This window comes from Bombus pyrosoma, linkage group LG17 (assembly GCF_014825855.1).
Source record: "Bombus pyrosoma isolate SC7728 linkage group LG17, ASM1482585v1, whole genome shotgun sequence".
Classification (NCBI taxonomy): domain Eukaryota; kingdom Metazoa; phylum Arthropoda; class Insecta; order Hymenoptera; family Apidae; genus Bombus; species Bombus pyrosoma.
Genome location: NC_057786.1, coordinates 5809562 through 5819938, shown reverse-complemented (window position 1 = coordinate 5819938; position 10377 = coordinate 5809562). Strand labels below are relative to the sequence as shown.

Genomic DNA, 10377 nt, shown 5'->3' with positions numbered 1-10377 from the left:
TTGTTCAAACACTTGCTAAACATGAAAATTGTAACGTTTAAATAGGTAACTATTTTGTAGCACGTCCACACTACCGCATTTCGAATATGAGAAACTGTTGAACAATACCGTCCCTAACAAAGGCAGATTCGTACTGCTTGTTCATTGGCTACGCTTCTGGATTATACGCGAACGCTGCGCAAATGTCTCTGCACCGATTATACAAGATTGTCCGAGAAGTATCTTTCTTTTACAGACACGTCTTTTACAACAACGCATCTTTATATAAAAATGAAATCTAATGTCTCAAACGTTGTGATTTTTATCGTGATAAAACAAAATGGATCGTACGTAATTCGATAAAATAATATAAAACGAAACATGTTGTGCATCCATTATTTCCTTATAAAACGAAACAAATTGACCTAATATTTCAATTTTACTACAATACAATAACGACTTCATATCTTGAAAATTGTCACTGTTACGCTGCTGATTTGTATATAGATATTATATATCAAAGTGTATAAAATATGTAAGTGTAAAATATATTCCACCTATATAATAATTGTACAATATTTTGCATAAAGAAGAAAATAGTTAATTTAATGATTGTTCTCCTCTGAAGCATAAGTAATGCTACAGATATTTGGCAAAAAATGGAGGCTATATCTGCAATCGCCACTGAAAGTTGTGTAACTGGTACGCACATACGTAAGTATAATACATGGCATAAACCGCTACAATGCTTATAGCTATATCGAAGAAGATATTCTCTAACCTCTAACAATTCTCTAACCTCCACATGACCAAACCATGACCATGTATATGTACATATTTTGCTCACTGTCAACAATATACAAGAAGGGTATAATAATATTTTAAAAGCAATTTTTGTATCTCAATACTTCAGTTAGAGGAGATAATATCAGAATTCTACAGGATATTTTGTTGTACGTAACGAATATAGCAGGAACAGATTTAGCAAAGAAGAAAAGAAGTTTATGTAAATATACATATACGCGATGTGATCTTATTTTCGAGTTATTTATGGTTTATTTTGCTATTATTCGTCTTTACCATTTGTAGAACGATACATTGAAATCAATTCATAAGAGAGAAGAATTTTTTACTGCATAAAGACGAATAAAAATGTTCCTGTATAATGTATCGAACATAATTATTTAGAAAAAAACGGACGAATAAATGTTCTTTTTAAAGAAAAAATTAATGAACAATGAATAAGAATGAGAATAAAATTTTAGATAATAAATTATTTAAGAAGTTGCCGGCAGCTTGAATTTCCATGATATGCTGTAGAAATCAACATTTTCAACACTTCTTCCTTGGCATTTTATCGCCGCTCGGTCTTAGTTCCCGAGATATTCGCAAAAAACTGTCGGTAACACTACATGTATATCTCTAACAGAGTCGCAAGCATAGCTGACACGTTCGCCCCTCTGTTCGTCGTATTGCTTGACGATTTGTTTATTTACATCCATTAGACATTGATGCTTTTGTCTTTGAACTCTACTTTTCGAATCTAACAATAATTAATTATTTACAATTGCGTATTCGAGACTGTAAGAATCATCGCTGATATTGGCTGAAATGTATTTAACTTGAAATAATAACAATAAAATATGAAGCTCAATATAAACTATAATTTAAAATACTTAGATTATTCTAAACCTAACTCATATCATTAATAATAATAATTTTTATTACGCAGTTCTGCAAGCGGCTAATATAATTCGAAGGATCTGTAGAATACCCAAGTTCGCCCAGTCTTCGTTTATATATTGCATGTAAATGGAAGATGAGAATTAGGTTTGGTCTATTAAATAGATGGTCTGTTAAATGATTATATGAAAGCTATGAACAATGATCCATTAGAGATGCACGCAGATATGACTTCTAAATGTGCGAATTAAAAACTTTTAATAGAAACTAAATTTTCAATCATAATTAATTTGACCTTCCTTAAAACATTAATTTTTATATGTATTTAACTTACCTTTTTCAATATGTTAAAGGAGTTTTACTAATTTATTATTTAGTTTATTTATTCATTTTCATTTTTGTATTTTCACTTCTTATATTTTTACTATTAATTCTATTTCACGAAAGTGAAGATTTTAATAATAAGTTGTCAGAGTATGGAAAATCATATTTCGTTGTTTTATTATTAATATTATTAAAGATTACTTATTATTGTTTGAAATTCTAATATTTTTGTTTAATATTTTGATATTGGCTTTTTGGGATAAGCAGTCGTGTTTGGACTTTGCACTAATATCTATAATGCCTTATTGTGGTAAATTTGCCAAAATTATGTTCCTATTGTTTCATTAATTATTATGCACAAAAATACGAATGTTACCGAGTACCGGAAAGTTTGAATTCGACTCCTGTTGACGGTTGCACATAGTGGCGAAATTGTTTTGTCCGGAGTTTGTTTACTTTTATATCACGTATATCGAAACGTTGTCAATGCCCCGAGGCAAAAAACTTGAGTCGAACCGTCTTATGACTCATGTGCCGCTACAGAACAAAGAAGAGAAGGATAGGCATTCCGGGAGTTCAAGAGTTTCCAATTTTGAGAATCTGAAGATTTTACAGTGCTTCGGATTGCAATTTCGGCAATTTAAATATATCTATCTGTATATAAAATTTAAGAAGTAAAAGGCTGGTATAAAAGGCGGACAAAGTGTAATGTACTGTAATACCTTTACATGACCTTAAATTGTAATAGGAGATGCAGGGTGTAATAAATAATACATAATACAGTGCTTTGGATAATTCTAAACACAAACACATTTTCAGTATTATTTTCTGAATATTCTCAAGGAACCATCGGTCATGCATCGACATGTTAAATGAAATTGTTTTATATTAAAGGGTAAATTGAAGATTATATGATATCAGGAGATGTTACATAGTGAATTATTGCTTTTAATAACCAGAAAAGTGACTTTCTGCGAGAAATTCTAGTAAGCACAGTTTACCATCAGGAAGGAAGGACTACCTATAGGAGATATCGTGAAACTTAAAAGAAAAGGATAGAATCCACGCGGGCGGCTATTCAAAACGAAACTTTAACACGTTTATTTATCACGTTCAAAAAGTCTATTTTGTACAGACGTGTGTCTGCGACATGTGTGCGAGTGTGTATTGAACATCTTACATTCTAACATTTATGCACATTCTACATCTTTTATACATAGTTCTGCATTCGTCAATGGTTTTTGCCAACTTGCTGATAGAAAGTCGACTATTATAACGCAAGTGGGTTTCATTTACACAACCATATTCCTCTTTTCTCTTATTTCCTCTTTCATGTACAAACCAGGAAGTCGACCATAATAATACAACTATTCTACGTAACAAACATCGCTAATCGAACATTATTCATCGTGGTTTAAATTTGCGATTAAATACAGATTGAAATATGTTCATTCGTTCGTTATGCAAACTAAGAGTTCCTAGAGTTCCATTCCTAGAGTAGGTTCAATACTTTGCGCCGCGTTTCGAAACGATGAATATGTAAAATGGCGTAATAATTATTGATTGTTAGAATTATCCGATTGTATCTCGCATTTGATGGTGAATTTCCGCACTTTGCAAAATGAAATGTAACAATGTATTAAATCTAGTCGGAAAATAAATCGCAGAGTCAAAAATATCGGCAAGCCGGACGACGAATTACTTCGTTTGCTCTTTTTTTTTTTCTTTTATTGTTTGTTTACATTTTACAATTTGTCCATTAGGACATTTGGTAAAATATTATAGTTTAAGTTTTGATGAAATATAGCATGTGGATGGTTACCCCCAGCGGGACTCCATCTTCCAGGTTGTTTATTGTTCTATTGTGAGGTCTGCAGGATGCTTCTTCTTCAGTCTTCTTTCTATTATTGTTTTATTTTTATTTCAGCAACCAGCTGATTTGGGTGTGTTGCAAGCCTTTCTTTATACTTTTTTGCATATCTGGCGATTTCCTCTTTGACTGTTGGAATTTACCATGGAGCGTTAACTATTGTCCTTAGGATTTTTGTTTGCTCTGTTTCTATTTTATTTATGTGACTCATTGCTGCCATCCCCCATAGTGGGCCGTTTGCTCTTATGAGTAGATTGGAGGTTACTTGGGGTGAATACTGGCATTGTCGCGTTGTCGTCCCTTGATACGACCATCATGCTTTCCTTGGAATTTGTTGCGCCATGCTGATACCATTTTTTGGAGTATGTGCGTGTGCAGCGTCTCGTAGAACAGAAGAACGGTGAAAAAGATGGTGAGACAAAAATGTGTATCTACGAATATCTTGTAAATCACATATTAAATAAATATGAAACTATTTTAATATTATTTCTACGTGTAATGTGAGTGTTGCTATACGTTTATTTCGGCGATTAAGATTCACAATTGTCAACAATGATAAGACTATTAAACTGTTATAAAAGTAATATAGAAACATGGTTTATTAAAAAAATTATTTACTATGTAATGCTTTGCCCTTGTTGAAGTATTTACTTCTAGAAAAACTCTACATCTTTTTCTTTTGTATACCCGTGACCTGGACACCGCTGTTACGATGAAAATAGAACTTGGTGAAGCAAAAAAGTTAACGAAAAGGAGAGGTCCATATTATTGTGCCCTTGAATATGAATGTTGTTTTTGGGTCGCAAGGTCTAGAAATAAAAGAGCTATAAGTAGACTGTTATTGCTGTTTTTTGTAACTTTCAGCTAGAGTTACACACCAAGGTTAATTTTTTGGTAATGTCGTTTGCTGTCAATGTATCAACCTGCTCCCTATTATATTCTGTTATAATGTAACACTTATACTTACTTCGATATATATTTCTATTATAAATTTATCCATGCGTTCCTCTATCAGATAACTTCAACAGTCCAGAAGCACTTTTTCGGATGACAATATTATGATATCTACGTTAAACAGAAGATTTCATTACGTTATCAGTCAGCCCTAATAATTTCATAACTAATAATTCTCTAAATTTTCTGATATCCTTCTGATATCCTTCTTTGTTGTAATCTTGTAAACTATCAAAGCGTTTACAACTGTAATTTCCAGAAGCAGCTGAATGCCGAACTTCCGGTACCGTTTGAGTTCTTCTCTGATTGTAGTGGCATAAGAAACCATTTGATCCGAATAATCTATACCACACTTTATTGTATGCAAGAACAGCTAGTGGTTTCAATTTTCCAGATGACTGTGTTGGCTTGTAAAAGCAGCATGAATATTTCTTGTACTTGGTACCATAATGGGAGTGCTTTGTTGATAAATCTCACGAATCTCTCCATTTGAGTACGACAGTATCATTCTTTAATACATATATTAACTTATAAATTAATATATATATCAAATTAAAAAAAAAACAATAACTTTTTTGGATAATATCTCTCCTGTTTTTTAAATAAATTAGTGGATAGTGTACCTCGCAGATGGATAGAAGTAATAAAATATAAGGGAAAATCCACTAAATATTAAATGAAAGGATAACAAAATTAACATTGAATTTATATTGTTTCACAGCCAAAAACACAATTTTAAGAGAAAATTTAATTTTTACCAGAGTTCGAAGGAAGACAATTTTTGTTTGTTCTATCTTCAGTTTTATTTTATATTATAATATGAAATTATACAAACGATTCTTTCCATTTTTTGTTTTAGTATCATGAAGAATCTGAAAATAGGGTTGAGTTTATAATTAATAATCGCGGCAGTATATAACTAACAAGTGTAACTAATACAAGTGTAAAAAGATGTATAAAGGGGAGAAAATATAAAGTTTGAAAACGTGTCAACAAGTATCTAAGAATCAGAGTTATTTTGTTATGAAACATGTGTTATTTATCTAGTATTGAGCTATCGTGTTCCCATATGTTAATAATTTTTATTGAACAAAACTTGAAATATTTACAAACTAATAGTACTCATATATAATAATATAGATGTATTTCATAAAATAAGAAATATGACGAGCGCTATTAGGCCGCTTGTTTCTCTTCGCAATCGATTAAGACAAACGGTATAGCGCTCTTCTAGATTTTTCGACTCTGTTTTTTCAATAACCCCTGGGACTCCAACGGTTATGCTAGATTTCGACATCTCCAGTTGATAAGAGTGTAGTATTGGTTCGTAAATAGGTTCGTCAGCTCTTTATGTTCTTTGTTAGGAAGTGTAAAGCTAGACTTTAAAATGGAAATAAAATGCTTAATCCCAAATTCCTCCGAAACTATGGGTCTGACAACGTCTCCGACGTTAGTTCGAATTCGACGATCATGGCAAAAGTATTATAGTTTAGAAACGCTAAAAAAATGGTTTTCGCAAATGAAATTAGCTGAAATGAAGATGAACTTCGTTTTAAACTGTTGAGAAATGAGATTGGAAAATGAGATTGGAAAGTTGGAAAAATTCAGCGGAAAATTCGCAATTAAGGAACCGGATAAGGTATATATAATAAAGTAAATAAAATCAAATAGCCATGTTACTTAAATATTCGAATTACGGATATGAAAAGAGTTGAAAAAAAGTCCGATATTACTTCCTGAAAATATTCGTCTCGTGCACTTCGGTATAGGAAGTAAATTTTGAAGACTACTGACCTTTCAAACCGATATGTAGCTTTATATTACTTTTGCATTTAGTTATTTCATTCCTAACCCAATCTAAATATAAAAAGCGTAATGTCACATCTTCTGTTTGTATCTCTTCCGGCAATTGTTATTCCAATTATTTTTATTATAAATTGAACTTTTACTATGAATTGAAATTGCTGGCCATCGTCAATGTGAAGTTCCTTTGTCAGGGTCGAATATGTACCTACTTTATCTCTACACCCAATTGCATGCAATTGTACGCAATAATAAGACCACGAGCGAATCTCAAATGAACGATTCTGAGAGTACTCTGTGACAGTAAGCTTTCAAGCTGCTCTAAAAAAAAAAATTTTTTTTTTTTATGTTTAATCTGTACTTAAACTCTCAAATGGATGCACAATTTCAGAGCACTTTCGAGAGCAAATGTCACAAGAAATCCTCAAAGTGGCTTAAAGATGCTCTAGAAAAAACCAGCCACGGGGCAAAGAAAAATACTATGATTCTCAATACTTCCTCAATAGTACCTCAGAACTGTCAGAAAACAACGAGTGTCGTGGCAAATTATTATTTACAAGTATATGATTCACAAATTATTATTTGTGAAATTTCAAAGCGTCGGAGAGATTTAAGTGCAGAGCTCGAAAAGGGGAATTTTTAAATTAATGAGAAAAATGAGTTTGAAAATAAATTTCCAAAATTGACGGAATATTTTTCAGTAAATATTTTTCAATCGATGAAGCAGAAACAGAAAGATATTGAAACCGTATATCGCTGCTTGACATTGATAGTGGTGCAAGTCGCGAAAAATGATTTTCAACCAGTCATTTCAATAACATTATAAGGCTGACTAAACACAAGATATACCATTATTCGCGAAAGAAGTATGACCTTCCACTTATAGTGTCGCAAACAACTGAAGATATGAAAATATTGTCGTAAAACTAAGGTCAGGGCGATACGTAATAACTTTGTCCTGTGGAGCAAAACTGACGGAATTGTAAATTTACCGTTTTATATGATAGAAAAAAAAGCATAATGTAGATTTGCTATTATTCAATAAAAGTAAATTCGAAATTCTTTTTAGTTGTGCCGCTATCAATGCCAAGCAGCGATATAAGAAATCTAAAAATCTTGATAATGTTAATACTCTCGATGAAAGTAAAACTGCGCGCCTTTAGCGGTTCCGTTCTACCGCATGACGGACACGACATCGTGAGTTGTGCTTCTATATCGCAAATGAAATACGGTAGATGATGCTTGCCTTAGCAGAAATGTTTGTTGTATCGCGTATTGTAGTTATATTTTCTCCTAGATCTTTAGTTTCCTCAATAAACTGAGAAACGTAAGAAGAAATGTTGCGTTTGAGATGCCTTTTCGCTCTAATCATTATTTAAACATGTTTAAATGTTCATAATACAATAACAATATATATTATTTTATTCGGAGGGAGGGAAGCCACAGAATTTTTTCGTCTCAACCGCAACTCGATAGCTGCTACTATAAGAACATAAAATATTTCCAAAGTTGAAAATTTGCAATTTTCTTCAAGATTGATTTTTTCGAAAATTGTGAGTTATAGGGAAAAACGATTTGCAAATTCGAGTGTAGCTCGTAAAAGTCTACAAGAGTCGCCTATCGAAGGTTGGAAAATTAAATACGTGTCGAACAGTGTTATCAAGCGAGCAGGAAGAAATTCGATTTTCTTGAAAATGAAGCTTTATGCGGCAAGATTTTATTCCACATTTTTCTCTTATTTTTGCACGTTGAATAACTTTCGTCTGTTTAGTCGGTAACTAAGCAAATTTGTATGTTTTAAACAGATTTCCAAGATCAATTTTCTCGAAAACAAAGTCTGTTATTCTTTATGTCTTTCTTGTTTTTCTTCGTACAAAACTGTTTTTCGTTTGTTGATGTTATTTGACCGTATTACTGTATTCATATAAAAATTCGCAGTATAATAATCGTTATTGTCGATGTTAAAATCATTATGAAATATTCGTTTAATTAATCTTAAAATTGTGATACAATTATGAAAATCTAAAAGAAGAATCATGTCTAGATTTTACAAAGATGTCACGAATTATATCTATATATATATGTTATAATGTTGTAATATTTTTGGAAATCAGGCGATCGATCTGTGAAAACTCAAGAATCGATTTTCTAATTCTTCTATCGTATCTCCACAAAACTATCCGCTTCTAATCCCTCTTCTCTTTCTCCTTCTAGCTCTTAACTTGCTTTTTTCTTTGTTCAATCTTTGCTTCTCCAAGTGCTGTTTTATTTTCTATCCTATGTCCCCGTCCTTCTTTATTTATATCGTTCGACCGACTTCCAGTAAACACAGGGAAAGTCAAACCGTCGGTTGATATTCTAAATTCTATAGAATTTACATATATTGTATATATGTAATGTTTATTGCCCAAGAAGAATATAAATTACATACATATGTGTATTCACAATAAACAATGAATTTCTGTTTGTAAGTGGTTTTGGCAAAAGTACCGTTACGCGACGGTACGACGTAGCCATACCATATTTTGTGTTGGGTTTACATTTTTAACATTAACAAGTTTGTAATTTAACTTAAGCCGTTCAAAAGCGGTACTTTTATATTTTATATTTTTATTGTCTTTTCTTTCTTTTTCTGTCCTGAAAATTTGCTCGCAAAATAGGACAGATCGGTGGCCTGTTTTTAGTTCCTGCGGGGCTGAGTGAGCGGTTAGGCGAAGAAGCGGCGGAGGGGGGAGGAGCACGCCACGAAAAGCAATATCAATCCGTCATCGTCACTATATAAGCGGCCACCGTAGAGTTCGCATCGTCACTCATATCCGGTACGCAGTAGAGTGCGGGTTGTATAAGAATTTACTGAAAGCATTAATTTTTCTATTTAAATAATTAACTTATTAAGTTTCTATAAGAAGAAATTGATTTAACGTTTACGATTAAACTTTTATAAAATGGAAAGATATTCGTGCGCGCATTACCTTTGTGTAAATAATTGTAACCTAAAAATTTGTTCAATAATAGATAGGGTAATGCAGTAACCAGACAGAAAATTATTCTACATATAAAGGTAAGTCGTGAAAACAAATATATTTAATCTTCTTATTTTTATTATATTTTTGGTTTCTATACACATAACATGTAGAAAATCTGTAGAAATCTTGTATTGAACTACATAACTTTCGTATTTTCTCCGGTAACAATTTCGTCCTAATGTCCATAACTATATTCCGAGCTATGGAAAATATGCGGTCGCTAGTTGTTTGTGCTGGTCGTTCGATTTTTGTCAAGCCGACTCGAAGTTAGACTGTTCGCTCATGCTAATACAGTGCCAAACGGAAGTATTGGCACAGCCCGGATCTTCGTACAAAATTATTTGTAAAGGAAGTAATTCTCTATTTAATCCTTTTGGATAGCTTTCAATTTTAAAGTTTAAGTATACCATGAATCATGAAGTTTAAAAATGGTTATAATAAAGAATTGATCGATGAACCGTTGATCTCATAAAGTGGAAAATCACATCCAGCAAAGTTTTCTTATAACAATCTTTCTTTTTTTAATTTTCGTCTCGTTCACCATTATCGCAATTAGATAAATTTTGCTCGTTGGATAAATATTGGAATTCACTAGCAGGAAAAAGGCAATTTACTGAAAGTACACGTATTTTCATCTTTTTTTTTCTTTTTTTTTTTAATAAATATTTATTGTAGAATTAATCGTATAACTTGTTGACTGACAATTAATAACTGTTCCGATATTTTTCTTCCAGGATA

The 10377-nt window shown here is 32.0% G+C and overlaps 1 long non-coding RNA gene across 1 annotated transcript; it reads left to right on the top strand.

The window, feature by feature from the left end:
• Positions 1-232: 232 nt before the first annotated feature.
• Positions 233-1895, top strand: LOC122576842. The gene is made up of 3 exons (XR_006319915.1): positions 233-514; positions 608-693; positions 1712-1895. It is a non-coding gene; the product is annotated as an uncharacterized LOC122576842 (long non-coding RNA).
• Positions 1896-10377: the final 8482 nt, after the last annotated feature.